The sequence below is a fragment of the Ictalurus punctatus genome, chromosome 19 (assembly GCF_001660625.3).
Source record: "Ictalurus punctatus breed USDA103 chromosome 19, Coco_2.0, whole genome shotgun sequence".
In the NCBI taxonomy this organism is placed as follows: Eukaryota; Metazoa; Chordata; class Actinopteri; order Siluriformes; family Ictaluridae; genus Ictalurus; species Ictalurus punctatus.
The window spans coordinates 2,227,920-2,245,593 of record NC_030434.2 but is presented as its reverse complement, the minus strand read 5'-3'; the positions used below and the strand labels follow the sequence as shown (position 1 = coordinate 2,245,593).

The 17,674-nt window shown below is 48.8% G+C and overlaps 6 non-coding genes and 3 pseudogenes across 6 annotated transcripts; all 9 read left to right on the top strand.

The window, feature by feature from the left end:
* The first annotated feature begins 3,085 nt into the window (after positions 1-3,085).
* Positions 3,086-3,260, top strand: LOC128635580 (uncharacterized; annotated as a pseudogene).
* A 445-nt stretch (positions 3,261-3,705) lies between these two features.
* LOC128635538 (U5 spliceosomal RNA) lies at positions 3,706-3,820 on the top strand. The gene has a single exon (XR_008398511.1). It is a non-coding gene; the product is annotated as a U5 spliceosomal RNA (small nuclear RNA).
* A 187-nt stretch (positions 3,821-4,007) lies between these two features.
* Positions 4,008-4,198, top strand: LOC128635524 (U2 spliceosomal RNA). Its single transcript, XR_008398497.1, has one exon. It is a non-coding gene; the product is annotated as a U2 spliceosomal RNA (small nuclear RNA).
* Positions 4,199-4,641: 443 nt separating this feature from the next.
* On the top strand, positions 4,642-4,756 carry LOC128635489 (U5 spliceosomal RNA). The gene has a single exon (XR_008398462.1). It is a non-coding gene; the product is annotated as a U5 spliceosomal RNA (small nuclear RNA).
* Positions 4,757-4,943: 187 nt separating this feature from the next.
* On the top strand, positions 4,944-5,134 carry LOC128635513 (U2 spliceosomal RNA). The gene has a single exon (XR_008398486.1). It is a non-coding gene; the product is annotated as a U2 spliceosomal RNA (small nuclear RNA).
* Positions 5,135-5,576: 442 nt separating this feature from the next.
* On the top strand, positions 5,577-5,691 carry LOC128635488 (U5 spliceosomal RNA). The gene has a single exon (XR_008398461.1). It is a non-coding gene; the product is annotated as a U5 spliceosomal RNA (small nuclear RNA).
* A 5,392-nt stretch (positions 5,692-11,083) lies between these two features.
* LOC124628210 (uncharacterized) lies at positions 11,084-11,262 on the top strand (annotated as a pseudogene).
* A 324-nt stretch (positions 11,263-11,586) lies between these two features.
* Positions 11,587-11,701, top strand: LOC128635483 (U5 spliceosomal RNA). The gene has a single exon (XR_008398456.1). It is a non-coding gene; the product is annotated as a U5 spliceosomal RNA (small nuclear RNA).
* A 5,643-nt stretch (positions 11,702-17,344) lies between these two features.
* LOC128635480 (uncharacterized) lies at positions 17,345-17,471 on the top strand (annotated as a pseudogene).
* The last annotated feature ends 203 nt before the right edge of the window (positions 17,472-17,674 follow it).

The window sequence follows — 17,674 nt, the reverse complement described above, 5'->3', positions numbered from 1 at the left end:
TAGGGAGCAGTTCAGCCAATGGCAGACCCTCCAGGACTTTTATGAGTCACGAGCACAGTGGTGGGAGATGGTAAAGGAACGGACAGGAAAATTTTTTAAGAGGGTAGGGAAAGACAAGAAAAATAAGGAAAAAAGATGCATGATGGGACTGCAAAAAAGACTGCAGAGATATTTTAACCTTTTTAACTGTGGGATTGATTTTACTGAAGAGATTAAAGAAGTAAAAGCTGAAATGCATGTTTTATCAGATATACAAAATAAGGGGGTCATTTTAAGAAGCAGAGAGAGGGAGATTGAGGAAGGTGAAAAATGTACAAGGTATTTTTTTAAAAAGGTTGTTTCAAGGGGAGGTACAATTGCCGCAATAAAAGATGGAGGGAGGGAACTAAAAACAACAGACGAGATTTTAGGTGGGGTGGAAAAATTTTATGGCAATTTGTACAGTGAAAAATATATACATAAAAATACCTTGGAGGAAGTTTTAGCCTTTTTAGAAAACAAGGTCAATAGTGAAGCCGTGCTTTTATCCCAGGATTTTACAGTTTTAGAAATACAAAATTCTTTAAAAGGTTTTAAAAAGGGGAAGTCCCCAGGAATGGATGGACTCCCCCTAGAATTTTATCTGACTTTCTGGGACATTTTAGCACATGACTTACTCACTGTTTTTAACGAATTTGAGACCTTGGACAGACTCCCGGACAGCTTTAGAACAGGGATAGTGTCACTACTACACAAAAAAGGTGACAAGACAGACCTTAGAAACTGGAGACCCATCACGCTTTTAAACTTCGATTGTAAACTTTTTAGCAAGATTTTATCAGCACGTATGTCGACCGTCTTAGAGGACGTGATCCACCCGGATCAAGCGTGTGCTGTGCCAGGGAGAAAGATCACCGACAGCCTGGTACTGATCAGAGACGTCATCTGTTACGCGAGAGACAGAAACATCCGGCTAGCGGTCCTGAACCTAGATTTTGAAAAAGCATTTGACCGAGTCTCGCATCAGTTCCTGTTTCAGGTACTGGACAAAATGGGGTTCCCTGATAGGTTCATAGCCTGGGTGGGATTACTGTACAAGGGCATAGTAAGTAGAATGTTGGTTAATGGGCACGTGTCCAAGGCGGTGAATATCCGCAGTGGCGTCCGTCAGGGGTGTCCTTTATCTCCCCTCCTGTATGTGGCTTGCATAGAGCCACTGGCACAGATCTTGAGAAGGGATAAATGGATCAAAGGACTCGAAGTGCCTGGGACGGGTGGACTGACCGCAACATGCGTTTTATATATGGACGACGTAACCCTTTTAGCCACAGACGTTTTATCCATGCGAAGAGCAATGGACCTGACTGACTGGTACGGTCGGGCCTCGGGCGCCAAGCTCAACAGGAGCAAGTCCGAGGCCCAGCTCTTCGGGCCGTGGGGTGACGTGGACACAGGCAGACTGGAATTGGTTTTTAAAACCGACTTACGGATTTTAGGAGTGAATTTTGACAAAGAGGGTGGAGGACGGGGAAACTGGGCCGACTTGTTAGGGAAAGTCAGGCAGAAACTGGGCTTTTGGGGACTGAGACAGATGACTTTTGAAGGTAAAGTTTTAATTTTTAAAGCAGTGATCTTACCTTTAATGTTACTCGTGTGTTCTGTTTTTAGTCCCCCACGACACTTTCTTTTAGAGTTGGAGAGAGCGGTGTTTTACTTCATCTGGGGGTCCAAGTGGGAGAGAGTGAAGAGGGAGGTCGTAAAGAAGAGACCGGAAAACGGCGGGAAAGGCCTCCCGGACCCCCACCTGTTTTTAGGCAGCCGTTTCACCGCCCTCCACATCGCGTACGCCGTGGCCCCATCCAGAGAGAGCAAGACAGCGGCCATGACCCGTTTCTGGATGGGGTCGTACCTACGAAGCCTTAGAATTTTACCTGTAGATCTCAAAACGCCTGTGTCTTTTAATCTGACAAAAGAGCATGATTTTATCAAGAGATTTTTAAAGAAAAATGTTTTAGAAGGAGAAGATGTCTCCATTTTAACTAACCACAGGTCTCTTCTCTCTCTCGTTCAGGATCGGGAACCTGTGAGTCCAGTCCCCGGCCTCACTCTAAGTGAGGCCAAACAAGTTTGGAGGAACGCCGCCCACCCTGCTCTTCAGAACAGGCACAAGGACCTGTCATGGATGGTGGCCCATGAGATTCTCCCGGTCAGGGCGGTCATGCACTCCCGGGGCATGGGCTCCAACCCCATCTGCCCACGACCCGGATGCAACGCGCCGGAGACCGTGCGACACCTCTTATGGGAGTGCGGCGCCGCGCGGGACCAGTGGACCACGACCGGCCCCCTGTATTTCCCGTGCCTGCCGGCAGGTGGGGTCCAGATGGACTACAAGCTCGCCATCCTCGGAGTGGGCCCAGGCTCGAAGGGCCTAACGGCGCAGAGGTTCACCACGCTCTGGCTCACCCTCAACGCCGTGAAGGATGCCATCTGGACCACCAGAAACCTGCTGGTGGGGAAACGCGTGACGGTGCCCCTCCACGCGAGCGAGCAGATGGCGAAGTCCACGCTGCAGGGGTACCGCGCGGCGACATTCGGAGGAGGGGGCCGGGGTTGCACGAGAAAGGTCCCGGCCGCCACCGACCCTGGCCGCTCGTAGATGCGCCCTCACCTGCAAAGGCTACGGGAGCAGCGAGCCGGAGGGTAGAGGATCTCCTCTGGGCACCGGAAGTGACGGGCCTCGGCCGTGGCTGGAGAGCAGTGTGATGGGCGCCCTTGGTAAGGACTCACCCCCGATCTTGGAAAAGAGAGGATGCTTAAGTGGTTTTTTATTTTGTGTGTTTTATATAAAGATATGTGTTTGCTTTTTTATTAATCAATCGACTTATTTAACTGTTTTTAAAAACGAAACGATTTTATGGACACTTTTATTCATAGTTTTTTACACACACAAATTGATGTATTTATTTATTTTTCCTTTAAACAGTTTTTAAAATAAGAAATTGTTTTACCCAAGTTTATTTATTTATTTAAAAAAATGTCTATAAACTGAGAAGGAAAAAACTGTGTACACTGTGGATATGAAAAAAAAGAAAAAAGTGACAATAAAATTTTTTCGAAAGAAAGAAAAATCTGTTCTTATCAGTTTAATATCTGATACGTCCTCCATTCGAGGACTTTATATTAAACGGATTTTTAGAGCGAGGAGCTGGAAGAGGGGCTTGCTCCGTCCGCTCCACGCATCGACCTGGTATTGCAGTACCTCCAGGAACGGTGCACCTTTTCAAAGGGGTCAAATGAAAGAAGAAGGAAGGAAGGAAGGAAGGGAGGAAGGAAATAAATAAATAAATGAATCAATGAATGAATGAACGAATGAATGAATACGTATTCATGTTAAACGATTGGGGGGAAAAAAAAAAAAAGTAGGAAAAAAAACAAAGTGATGGTACTTAAAAAAAAAAAAAAAAAAAAAAAAAAAAAATTCTTGTATTTAATTGTACAAAATGGAACAGGTGTCAGTCGTAAAGGTTTCAGATGTACTTAATTGGAAAAGGGAGGGGACCTATTAGGTTTTAATACAAACCACAGCCCACATCCAGCTCTAGACCAATCCTACATCTGTAGCTATCAAGGCTGTGCAGGTGTAAGGGGCCGGCGCAAGCCAACCTACCCTAGACCGGATTTCTAGGCCTCCGATGGAGTTTCGGAGGCCTGGACTGACTTCCTGTATAGCTCGGGTTTCTCTTCATTCACGCATAAATCTTTCGCCTTTTACTAAAGGTTTCCGTGGAGAGGAACGTTGACGAGTTCAACTTATTTTTGTGAGCTTTGCTGAGGCAAAGCTGTATTTGTTTCACAGTTTAACGTAAGAGAGGGAAGAAGTTTGGCTTTGGGATGCAAGGTCGGTTGGGCGTGGTGCCTAGTTGCTCAATCCTCTCTGCGCAAAGTCTTCAAGCGCGTGGTCAGGCATGTCGTCCAGGAGTGGAGGCTCTGCCAGCTGGTGCTCGTTAGGCCAGAGGCCATAACGGGTTATCGCTTCTCGGCCTTTTGGCTAAGATCAAGTGTAGTATCTGTTCTTATCAGTTTAATACCTGATACGTCCTCCATTCGAGGACTTTATATTAAACGGATTTTTAGAGCGAGGAGCTGGAAGAGGGGCTTGCTCCGTCCGCTCCACGCATCGACCTGGTATTGCAGTACCTCCAGGAACGGTGCACCTTTTCAAAGGGGTCAAATGAAAGAAGAAGGAAGGAAGGAAGGAAGGGAGGAAGGAAATAAATAAATAAATGAATGAATGAATGAATGAACGAATGAATGAATACGTATTCATGTTAAACGATTGGGGGGAAAAAAAAAAAAAGTAGGAAAAAAAACAAAGTGATGGTACTTAAAAAAAAAAAAAAAAAAAAAAAAAAAATTCTTGTATTTAATTGTACAAAATGGAACAGGTGTCAGTCGTAAAGGTTTCAGATGTACTTAATTGGAAAAGGGAGGGGACCTATTAGGTTTTAATACAAACCACAGCCCACATCCAGCTCTAGACCAATCCTACATCTGTAGCTATCAAGGCTGTGCAGGTGTAAGGGGCCGGCGCAAGCCAACCTACCCTAGACCGGATTTCTAGGCCTCCGATGGAGTTTCGGAGGCCTGGACTGACTTCCTGTATAGCTCGGGTTTCTCTTCATTCACGCATAAATCTTTCGCCTTTTACTAAAGATTTCCGTGGAGAGGAACGTTGACGAGTTCAACTTATTTTTGTGAGCTTTGCTGAGGCAAAGCTGTATTTGTTTCACAGTTTAACGTAAGAGAGGGAAGAAGTTTGGCTTTGGGATGCAAGGTCGGTTGGGCGTGGTGCCTAGTTGCTCAATCCTCTCTGCGCAAGGTCTTCAAGCGCGTGGTCAGGCATGTCGTCCAGGAGTGGAGGCTCTGCCAGCTGGTGCTCGTTAGGCCAGAGGCCATAACGGGTTATCGCTTCTCGGCCTTTTGGCTAAGATCAAGTGTAGTATCTGTTCTTATCAGTTTAATACCTGATACGTCCTCCATTCGAGGACTTTATATTAAACGGATTTTTAGAGCGAGGAGCTGGAAGAGGGGCTTGCTCCGTCCGCTCCACGCATCGACCTGGTATTGCAGTACCTCCAGGAACGGTGCACCTTTTCAAAGGGGTCAAATGAAAGAAGAAGGAAGGAAGGAAGGAAGGGAGGAAGGAAATAAATAAATAAATGAATGAATGAATGAATGAACGAATGAATGAATACGTATTCATGTTAAACGATTGGGGGGAAAAAAAAAAAAGTAGGAAAAAAAACAAAGTGATGGTACTTAAAAAAAAAAAAAAAAAAAAAAAAAAAATTCTTGTATTTAATTGTACAAAATGGAACAGGTGTCAGTCGTAAAGGTTTCAGATGTACTTAATTGGAAAAGGGAGGGGACCTATTAGGTTTTAATACAAACCACAGCCCACATCCAGCTCTAGACCAATCCTACATCTGTAGCTATCAAGGCTGTGCAGGTGTAAGGGGCCGGCGCAAGCCAACCTACCCTAGACCGGATTTCTAGGCCTCCGATGGAGTTTCGGAGGCCTGGACTGACTTCCTGTATAGCTCGGGTTTCTCTTCATTCACGCATAAATCTTTCGCCTTTTACTAAAGATTTCCGTGGAGAGGAACGTTGACGAGTTCAACTTATTTTTGTGAGCTTTGCTGAGGCAAAGCTGTATTTGTTTCACAGTTTAACGTAAGAGAGGGAAGAAGTTTGGCTTTGGGATGCAAGGTCGGTTGGGCGTGGTGCCTAGTTGCTCAATCCTCTCTGCGCAAGGTCTTCAAGCGCGTGGTCAGGCATGTCGTCCAGGAGTGGAGGCTCTGCCAGCTGGTGCTCGTTAGGCCAGAGGCCATAACGGGTTATCGCTTCTCGGCCTTTTGGCTAAGATCAAGTGTGATGCCGAGGGTTAACGATCATCAGCCGGCCCGAGTGGTGCGGCTCCGCAATACAGTACGGGTGGAATTAGCTGACAATGTAACAGCTGAAGTGACGCAACGTTTTGGAAGAGAATGGGTTGTCTTGAAGATTCTCAAGGATCTGTGTGGAGTGGAGCCGTCTTCAGTATTCTGTCTCCAGGATTTTTCTGTGCAGGGCTTTGTGGACATTACTTTGGCATCATTGAGGCAGTGCACGGAGTTCTTCGACAAGTGCAGCAGCAATCCAGGCAGCCCTGTGCTCAACGGACTTCGGCTGAATCCTCTCTTCGCCCTGGAAGAGGTACCTCTAGTCATACATATGTATAATCCATTTGTCATTGAGGAGGACGTCAGGGCTTTCCTTGGGCGATATTGCTCCAGTGTGTCAGCAGGGGAAAAGTTGAGGGACCGTTTCGGCATATGGACGGGGAGGCGGAGATTTATGGTACGACTAAAGGTGGACCCGGAGGCTCCTGGAGGCCTTCGTCATCCTCCAGGCAGTTTTGCCTTAGGGCCACACAAGGGGTTCTTGCATTATCCTGGACAGCCCATTTATTGTCGGCGATGCCGGGCTTTGGGCCACACGAAAGTGGCGTGCACAGGCTTGAGGTGCCGATTCTGCGGGGGTGAAGGGCACGTGGCCACAGATTGCAAAGCCCCAAAAACCTGCAGCTTGTGCGGGAGTGAGGCCCACCTGTACCTCAAATGCCCAAACCGGAAAGGGGCTTTTGCTACCCTATTTACAGAAGGACTGGAAGAGATGAGTCAAGTAGGAGGTCCCGCAGAGGATGAGGAGCTACTGATGCAGGAGAGGGAGGGTGAAGAGGAAGACAGCAATGTCGGTGAAGAGCAGGAGGAGACTGATGACAGAAGTATAATAGAGTCTGCTGAGGAGAGCCTGGATGTAACAGAGGAGGATTTGGAGAGACCGATCTGCTCCCAAACAGAAGAGGGCACCTGAGCGGAGAAAGTAGAGAGAAACCGGCCCTGGGAAATGCAGCGAGGAGGTCAAGACGGAGTATGGGAGGAAAAGATGGAGGACGGGGATGAGCAGCCCAAAAAGGGAAGACGCAGGACCCCAAGCGGGGGAATGGACATAGAAAAGAGTCAAGAGAGAAAGAGGAGCAGAAAAGGAGCTGGCAAGGACACAGCGGAGGAGCAGGAAGAGCCGGGGGGAGGGAATCCTTGTGAGAAGAAAGCGGAAAACCTCTACGTGTCACGGGGGGAAGGGGAACAGGCCCCGGACATGTTCGAGGACAGTATGTTGGGAGGGTCGTGGGAAACAGTGGCAAGGAGAGTAAAGGCTGGGGTGGGAGGGAGCAAGATAAGTAAATGAGACTCAATAAAAGAGGGATAAAGGGGTCTTTAAAGCAGCATGGGTGTTTTTACAAAGGGTTGGAAAGGGGGAAAAGGGCAAAGGGTACCCCCCAAGGACATGGGGAGGGGAGGAAGGTTTGTAAGGAACTATGGGGGAGGGAAGGGTGAGTCTTAGGATAGCTACGCTGAATGTGAGGGGTTGTAGGCAGGCGGAAAAGAGGGCAGCCGTCTTCAGGTCACTGGAGGCGGTGCCCTTTGAGGTCTTGTTTATGCAGGAGTGCCATCTGTGCTCAGCGGCTGATGTTGCTTTGTTTTCAGGAGGGTGGAGGCGGGGGCCCTCAGTTTGGGGTGTCGGAAAAGGATCGGCAGATGGAGTGGGGATCTTGTTCAAGTCATGGGAGTTTGAGTTGGAATCTGAAGTAGCAGTGGTGCCTGGAAGGGTGTTAAGTGTAGATGGGACCTGGAGGGGCGTAGCATTTAGGGCAATCTGCATATATGCTCCAGCTAGAGTGGGAGAGAGGACAGGTTTCTTCAAGGTACTGGAGCCCCTCTTGTATACAAACAAGAGTTGTTACATGGGGGGTGACTAACATTAACCTTGAGAGGGAGAGAGATCTGAACAGAATCCTTACCAGCGCAAATATGGTTGACGTTGGAAAAGACCTCGGGGGTGGGGCTACGTGGAGGAATAGCAGGGGGAAGGCCTCTCAGCTGGACTACATCCTGGCACCCAGAGGGGCGAAGGTGATCCGCTACAAGGTGCAGCCTTTTTGGGCATCCGATCATTGTTTGGTGAGGGCAGAACTAGAATTGAGCGCAGGGGCAAGAGGCCCGGGGTTTTGGAAGATGAACGTAACTCACTTGCAGGATCCTTCCTTCCTGAGCACGATGCATATGCTCTATTTGGGGTGGCAGTCCCTGAAAGTGCTCTACAGCACCGAGGTAGAGTGGTGGGAGGACACAAAAGCCAAGGTGGCAAAGTTCTGTCAGTGGTGGGGCCGCAAGGCGGCAAAGGAGAAAAGAGAGAAGATAGCACAGTGGTCGAGGACCTTGCAGGTCTCCTGGGCTAGGGGGGATATGGGGGGGGCTAAGCATGCTAGCGAAGTGTTGCGAGATCACTTTTACGCCGAAGCCAGAGGTTACAGTGTGCAGGCAGGGCGGCGGCGTCTGCTGGAAGACGAGAGGCCAACACGGTTCTTTTTTGATAGGGTTAGGGCCCGGCAACGCAGGTCCCATATGGAAGGCTTGAGGGAGGGAGAGCTTCTGATCACTTCCATGGGAGGGATGTTAGAGAGGGCGGCAGCCTACTATGAAGATCTGTTCCAGCCAAGGAGTATGGGTGAGGTGGACGCGGGGGATTTCTTGAAGGCCGTCGACAGGAGGGTGGCTCAGGAGGACCTGGAGGACCTAGAAGCCGAGCTGACTCAGGGGGAGGTGGAGGAGGCCATGCGCTCACTCAAGGGTGGGGTAGCGCCAGGGGGGGGATGGTCTTCCCATTGAGTGGTACAAAGCGGTGTGGCCATGGGCCAGCAGAGACATCATGGCCGTGTTTGAAGAGATAATAAAGAAGGGGTTACTGCCTGAGACCGCTAGGACGGGGTACATCACGCTCCTGCATAAGAAGGGAGAGAGAGCAGAGCTAGCAAATTGGCGACCAATCACTCTTCTCTGTGCCGATTACAAAATCTTGGCTAAGGTGCTGGCTCAGCGCCTAAAGAAGGTGATGAGCACAGTAGTGCACCCGGACCAGACGTGCGGCGTGCCCGGACGCTCCAGTAGCAGGAATCTGGCACTGATTCGGGATGCGATAGCATGGGCGCAGCAACGTAGGCTGCCCCTAGCCCTACTGGGGCTGGATCAAGAAAAGGCGTTCGACAGGGTAAACCATAGGTTTTTGTTTGCCACCTTACAGCGGATGGGATTTGGGGAAAAGTTCCTTTCTTTCATCCGACTGCTCTACCGGGGGGCGGTGAGCCGCGTGGGAATCAATGGCCATTTCTCGAGAGCGGTAGCGCAGGCAGGAGGAGTGAGACAGGGGTGCCCTGTGTCCCCCCTCCTGTATGTGCTCTATCTGGAGCCTCTGTTGGCCAGGTTCAGGAAGGAGCACAGTTTTCTTGGGCTACACATCCCAGGGGGAGAAGGGGTACGCGCAAAAGTAACAGCATATGCGGATGATACTACCCTATTCCTGGCCTCGGAAGGGGACTTTGGGGTAGTTGAACGGATCCTAGCGGCCTTTACTGAGGCTACCGGCGCACGTGTCAACCACAGAAAATCTTCGGTCCTCTTTGTGGGATCCTGGGCACATCGGATGGATGTCCCGGGGGGCTTCTCCCTGTGCCCAGATGGGCTCCGGATACTAGGGGTCAGGTTTTGGAGGGAGCGCAGTGAGGTCAGAAATTGGGAAGAGGCCCTAGTGCAGTTGCAGGCCAAGGCAGCAAGGTGGGCAGCAAGAGATTTGTCTCTTACTGCGAGGGTTGTGGCAGTTAACTGCGACCTGTTCGCAAGCCTGATCCATCTGTCATATGTTTTTCCGGTCCCCTTCTGGACAGGGCGGAGAATAGAGTGGGCGCTCTTCTCACTCGTTTGGGGGGGCAAATGTGAGTGGGTGGCGAGAGGCACCATGTACCTAGAGGTGGGGAAGAGGGGTAGGGGTGTAGTCTGTGCGCCCCTCAAGCTGGCTGCACTGTACGTATCCTACCTGGCAGGTCTGGTGCGAGGGACGGAGGGGCACCTAGCAAGCCTGTTTGCTAGGTTTTGGTTTGGTTTCCCATTGCGATCGGTAATTCCGTGGAAAGGGACATTACCGTGGTCTGCGGACCGGCCAGGACACTATGGCCGGGCGATGGATATAATAAAGGGAATGCCATGGTGCTTGAGGGATGCCGTGGTATTAGACCATAGACAGTTTTATAGGCAGTGGAAGAAGGGACATATAGAAGGGGTGGCTGGGCAACGGCCAAGATCTGACATAGATTGGGGGGCACTGCAGCCCAAGTGGCTTGACGGGCCTAGCAGAGACCTCCATTGGTTGGGGGCCATGGGGCGGTTGCCTGTACGAGAGAGACTCTACCGTCACGGGCAAAGCAACACTCCCTTTGTCCGATGGGGTGCGGGAGTGAAGAGGACATAGGGCATGCACTGTGGGAGTGCCCCATTGCAGCCGGGCTCTGGCAGCAGGTGTCGGGATGGTGGGCCAGGAGGGATAGGACCGCAATTGATCGGGAGTTGGTGCTGTATGGAAAGGGTGCCCGCAACAACACAGAGCTGTGGAAGGTCGTGTCAGTAGCTAAGAGGGTGTTGGGGGGGGGGGGGGGCAGGGGGGCTGCATCAGGAAGCGGAAGCCGGGGCTGGAGCCTCAAAGCTTGTTCCATGCCTTCCTGAGAGGGATGGCCAGGGTGGAACAGCTGGGAGGCAAAGGGACAAGGGCAGACCGAGCCGGGGTGGGGTAGGGGCGGGTAATTAAAAATGGCGGGGATGGGAAAGGAAAGATACTTCCTTTAGGGAACGCTAGATTTGGGGGCACGGCTTCCTAAAAGGGTGGCAAGTCCAGGCCAATCGGGGGGGAGGGTCGAGGATTTGGGAAGGTAGAAGGAGAAGCTCGCATAGCAAAAGTAGGATACGCGGGGTGAAGGTTTAGGGGGATATGCATTGGAATAAGTGGGATGTGAATGCTTTAGGTAAAAGTAGGATGTACCTGGTGAAGGGTCACGTGGAGATGCATAGAAATAAGGGTGAGGGGATGGCTTTATGTAAAGGTATGAGACACTGGGTGAAGGTTCAGGTGGAAATGCTTTGAAACAAGTGTGATGTGAATGCTCTATGTAAAATAAAAAAATTAAAAAAATAAAATAAAAAATCTGTTCTTATCAGTTTAATACCTGATACGTCCTCCATTCGAGGACTTTATATTAAACGGATTTTTAGAGCGAGGAGCTGGAAGAGGAGCTTGCTCCGTCCGCTCCACGCATCGACCTGGTATTGCAGTACCTCCAGGAACGGTGCACCTTTTCAAAAGGGGTCAAATGAAAGAAGAAGGAAGGGAGGAAAGAAGTAAATAAATAAATGAAAAAAAAAAATAAAAAAAAAAAGTGTATTTAATTGTACAAAATGGAACAGGTGTCAGTCGTAAAGGTTTCAGATGTACTTAATTGGAAAAGGGAGGGGACCTATTAGGTTTTAATACAAACCACAGCCCACATCCAGCTCTAGACCAATCCTACATCTGTAGCTATCAAGGCTGTGCAGGTGTAAGGGGCCGGCGCAAGCCAACCTACCCTAGACCGGATTTCTAGGCCTCCGATGGAGTTTCGGAGGCCTGGACTGACTTCCTGTATAGCTCGGGTTTCTCTTCATTCACGCATAAATCTTTCGCCTTTTACTAAAGATTTCCGTGGAGAGGAACGTTGATGAGTTCAACTTATTTTTGTGAGCTTTGCTGAGGCAAAGCTGTATTTGTTTCACAGTTTAACGTAAGAGAGGGAAGAAGTTTGGCTTTGGGATGCAAGGTCGGTTGGGCGTGGTGCCTAGTTGCTCAATCCTCTCTGCGCAAGGTCTTCAAGCGCGTGGTCAGGCATGTCGTCCAGGAGTGGAGGCTCTGCCAGCTGGTGCTCGTTAGGCCAGAGGCCATAACGGGTTATCGCTTCTCGGCCTTTTGGCTAAGATCAATTGGAGGAGACAGCGATCGACTCTTTGGCGGCCATTGCTCTCAACCTTTTCGTGGTTTTGGGCAAAACCGTTCAGAGAGAAAATTTGTGCGGACCCTGTGACTTTCAGCTTCTGTTGGCAAATGGAACATCGTGCCCGTGAATCTGCGTGTAGGTAAGTACAAATTCATAAATTTATTTATTTATTTCCCTTTTTTCGTTTTCAAAATATTTATTTTGTTTAGTTCTGTATTTGTTTTACTTATTTATTATAGTTTATTTATTTATTTATTTATTTATTTATAGGCTAGTGGTGCCTCCAAAATGTCGGCTGCTCGTGCCGGCATGAGGAGGCACCACAGCGTGCGCTTTTTATTTAAAGAAGTAGATGGGAAGCTCCTGGGGATGTCACGCCTTGACTTCTCCAGGAAGCTAATTCAAAAATCACTTAGCTTTAAACCCGAAGAACTGAACTGTCTCGTGACTCTGCCCCTGAACAAAGGTTTTGACGTAAGTTTCCGGACTGCATCTCTGCTTAATGATTTCTGGCAACGGTTTGATGGTTGTAAGGCCCATTTCTCCATGTTCACCGTGGAGAAACTCTCTGACAATTCACTTAAAACGGTGATTGTTAGGATGTTTAATGAAACGGTGACTGGGGATGACATTTGCGTATGGCTGGGTAGATTTTGCACTGTTCGCGGGCAACCAGTCAAAGTGTTGGATGAGGACGGCATCTGGAATTGTTCCTGGCGAATTCCCATTAAACAATGGGAAGACGCTGGGGGCTACCAGGGCCTGAGACACCTGCCTTCCATGATTGTGTTGGGAGAGAACAGAGGCTACATACATTACCAAGGGATGCCCAAACTCTGCTGTAAGTGTGGGAGAATGGGACATCTCGCCGACGCGTGCCAGGAAATAATATGCGGAAAATGTAGAGAAATTGGTCACGTTTTTGATGAGTGCACCATTGGCAGACGGTGCAATCTGTGTGGGGAGACAAACCACCTCTACAGAGATTGCCCTAAGAGCTTTGCCAACAAGTTGAAAAGTAACAAGATGGCCACCCCACAAACCGAACAAACAGAGCAAACAACAGAGAAGGAGGCGGGCCCTGTGGTTTTGGCGGGAGAGCCAGCTCTCCCGTTAGCCTCAGGGCCTGAGCAGATACGGGTAAGTGGGGCGGCCTCAGGGGCGGAGTCAGACAACCAGAGGGAGGAAGCCCCCCCCTCCCCGGAAAATAAAGGACAGGAAATGGAGGAAGGGGAGGAAGGGACGGCTTCCTCAATGGAGACAGTTTCAGAGTTAAGTGTGGTATCTGGGGAGAGCGGGCCAGACAGTCCCCTCCCAAATGCTCAGGTGCAGAAAAGACCTGCGGGATCTCCTCCATCGTCGCCAAAGGAGCCGCGAGAGGAAGCCTCTGCGGCCCGTAAGGCAGCAGACACTCGCCCTCCTGAACCCAGTCCCACTGGGATAAAGGAAGAGCAAGTGTCACAAGAGACAATATGCCTTTAATTTGTTTTTAACCTCGTCTCTGCATGTTTTTAATACTGTTTTATACCTTCTTAACCATACTGCTCATGCCCCTCACTATCTCAACCATCAATGTGAGAAGTGTGAGGTCCACCCTGAGAGCACAGAGTGTATTGTCCCTTTTAAAATCTTTTAAGTCAGATGTGTTTTTATTACAAGAATGTGCTTTGCCCTTTTTATCTAGTTACAGGAAATGGGAAGACCTGTGGACCCCGGGACCCTCCGTGTGGAGTGGTTCCAATTTTAATAAATGCGATGGGGTCGCAATCTTAATAAAAAATCCCAATATTGTGGTGAAGGGCAGCACAGTGGTGAGGGATGGCCGGGCAATTTTAGTCAATCTGACCTTTTTAGATAGGGATTTTACTATTCTTAATGTGTATGGTTTTACGGAAAAAAATGAACGGTATGAACTTTTAGAAGACCTGCAGTCCCACATGCTAGGGAGGGTTCCTTTAATTGTAGCAGGGGATTTTAATTGTATTCTAACAGTTAAAGATAGGAAAAGGGTAGCCGGGGAGTGCACGGTAGATAAAACATCGGTGTTACTCCAGGGATTAATAAAAGATTTTAAGCTAGTCGACTGTTTCAAAGCTTTGCATCAAAGAGGAGGGCTTCACCTGGTTCAGTGGTGATGGCACCAGAGCCTCTCGGATCGACTATGTTTTTACAAGGACTGCCCGCCGACCGATGCTACACTGACCCCTCTCTTCTTTTCAGATCACATGATGCTGTCCTGCACCCTTTCACTGTCCACTGGTGTGACGGTAGGAGGAGGGCTCTGGAGGCTGAACTGCTCGGTGTTAGAAGATAAAGAAGTAGTCAGAGAGTATAGGGAGCAGTTCAGCCAATGGCAGACCCTCCAGGACTTTTATGAGTCACGAGCACAGTGGTGGGAGATGGTAAAAGAACGGACAGGGAAATTTTTTAAGAGGGTAGGGAAAGAAAAGAAAAACAGGGGAAAAAGATGCATGATGGGACTGCAAAAAAGACTGCAGAGATATTTTAACCTTTGTAACTGTGGGATTGATTTTACAGATGAGATCAAAGAAGTAAAAGACGAAATGCGTGTTTTATCAGATATACAAAATAAGGGGGTCATTTTAAGAAGCAGAGAGAGAGAGGTTGAAGAAGGAGAAAAAATGTACAAGGTATTTTTTTAAAAAGATTGTTTCAAGGGGTAATGTAATTTCCACAATAAAAAATGGAGGGAGGGAACTAAAAACAACAGATGAGATTTTAGGTGGGGTGGAAAATTTTTATGGCAATCTGTACAGTGAAAAATATATACATAAAGATACCTTGGAGGAAGTTTTAGCCTTTTTAGACAACAAGGTCAACAGTGAAGCAGTGCTTTTATCCCAGGATTTTACGGTTTTAGAAATACAAAATTCTTTAAAAGGTTTTAAAAGGGGGAAGTCCCCAGGAATGGATGGACTCCCCCTAGAATTTTATCTGACTTTTTTGGACGTTTTAGCACACGACTTACTCACTGTTTTTAAAGAATTTGAGACCTTGGACAGACTTCCAGACAGCTTTAGAACAGGGATAGTGTCACTACTATACAAAAAAGGTGACAAGACAGACCTCAGGAACTGGAGACCCATCACGCTTTTAAACTTTGATTGTAAACTTTTTAGCAAGATTTTATCAGTACGTATGTCGACCGTCTTAGAGGACGTGATCCACCCGGATCAAGCGTGTGCTGTACCAGGGAGGAAGATCACCGACAGCCTGGTACTGATCAGAGACGTCATCTGTTACGCGAGAGACAGAAACATCCGGCTAGCGGTCCTGAACCTAGACTTTGAAAAAGCATTCGACCGAGTCTCGCACCAGTTCCTGATTCAGGTATTGGACAAAATGGGGTTCCCTGATAGGTTCATAGCCTGGGTGGGATTACTGTATAAGGGCATAATCAGTAGAATGTTGGTTAACGGGCACGTGTCCAAGGCGGTGAATATCCGCAGTGGCGTCCGTCAGGGGTGTCCTTTATCTCCCCTCCTGTATGTGGCTTGCATCGAGACACTGGCACAGATCTTGAGAAGGGATAAATGGATCAAAGGACTTGAAGTGCCTGGGACGGGTGGACTGACCGCGACGTGCGTTTTATATATGGACGACGTAACCCTTTTAGCCACAGACGTTTTATCCATGCGAAGAGCAATGGACCTGACTGACTGGTACGGTCGGGCCTCGGGCGCCAAGCTCAACAGGAGCAAGTCCGAGGCCCAGCTCTTCGGGCCGTGGGGTAGCGTGGACACAGGCGGACTGGAATTGGTTTTTAAAACCAACTTACGGATTTTAGGAGTAAAATTTGACAAAGAGGGTGGAGGACGTGGAAACTGGGCCGACGTGTTAGGGAAAGTTAGGCAAAAACTGGGCTTTTGGGGACTGAGACAGCTGACCATCAAAGGTAAAGTTTTAATTTTTAAAGCAGTCATTTTACCTTTGATGTTACTTGTGTGTTCTGTTTTTAGTCCCCCAAGAAACTTTCTCTTAGATCTGGAGAGGGCGGTGTTTTACTTCGTCTGGGGGTCCAAGTGGGAGAGAGTGAAGAGGGAGATCGTGAAGAAGAGACCGGAAAACGGCGGGAAAGGCCTCCCGGACCCCCACCTGTTTTTAGGCAGCCGTTTCACCGCCCTCCACATCGCGTACGCCGTGGCCCCGTCCAGAGAGAGCAAGACAGCGGCCATGACCCGTTTCTGGATGGGGTCGTACCTACGAAGCCTAAAGATTTTACCAGTAGACCTTAAAACACTGGTGTCTTTTAGCCTCAGCAAAGAACACGATTTTATTAAGAAATTTTTAAAGAAAAATCTTTTAGAACGAGAGAATGTCTCCATTTTAACTAACCACAAGTCTCTTATGTCTCTTGTTCAGGATCGGGAACCTGTGAGTCCAGTCCCAGGCCTCACTCTAAGTGAGGCCAAACAAGTTTGGAGGAACGCCGCCCACCCTGCTCTTCAGAACAGGCACAAGGACTTGTCATGGATGGTGGCCCATGAGATTCTCCCGGTCAGGGGGGTCATGCACTCCCGGGGCATGGGCTCCAACCCCATCGGCCCACGACCCGGATGCAACACGCCGGAGACTGTGCGACACCTTATGGGAGTGCGGCGCTGCGCGGGACCAGTGGACCACGACCGGCCCCCTGTATTTCCCGTGCCTGTCAGCAGGTGGGGTCCAGATAGACTACAAGCTCGCCATCCTCGGGGTGGGCCCAGGCTCGAAGGGCCTAACGGCGCAGAGTTTCACCACGCTCTGGCTCACCCTCAATGCCGTGAAGGATGCCATCTGGACCACCAGAAACCTGCTGGTGGGGAAATGCATGACGGTGCCCCTCCACGCGAGCGAGCAGATGGCGAAGTCCACGCTGCAGGGGTACCGCTCGGCAACATTCGGAGGGGGGGGCTGGGGTTGCAAGAGAAGGGCCCCGGCCGCCACCGACCCTGGCCGTTCGTAGATGCGCCCTCACCTGCAAAGGCTACGGGAGCAGCGAACCAGAGGGTAGAGGATCTCCGCTGGGCACTGGAAGTGATGGGCCTTGGCCGTGGCTGGAGAGCAGTGTGATGGGCTCCTTTGGTAAGGACTCACACCCGATCCTGAAAAAGAGAGGACACTTTAGTGGTTTTTAATTCGTCTGTTTTATATACAGAAATGTATTTGCTTTTGTATTAATCAATTGAACTATTTAACTATATTTAAAACCGAAATGATTTTATGGACACTTTTATTGGTTTTTTTTTTTTTTTTTTTTTTTTTTTTTAAATACACAATTTTTTTCTTTAAACAGTTTTAAAATGAAAAATTTATGTTTTATCTAAGTTTATTTATTTATTAATCAAAAAATGTCTAAACTGAGAAGGGAAAATATGTGTACACTGTGAATATGAAAAAAGAAAAAAGTGAATTTTTTCGAAAGAAAAATCTGTTCTTATCAGTGTAATACCTGATACGTCCTCCATTCGAGGACTTTATATTAAACGGATTTTACTAAAGATTTCCGTGGAGAGGAACGTTGATGAGTTCAACTTTTGTGAGCTTTGCTGTGGCAAAGCTGTATTTGTTTTACAGTTTAACATGAGAGAGGGAAGAAGTTTGGCTTTGGGATGCAAGGTCGGTTGGGCGTGGTGCCTAGTTGCTCAATCCTCTCTGCGCAAGGTCTTCAAGCGCGTGGTCAGGCATGTCGTCCAGGAGTGGAGGCTCTGCCAGCTGGTGCTCGTTAGGCCAGAGGCCATA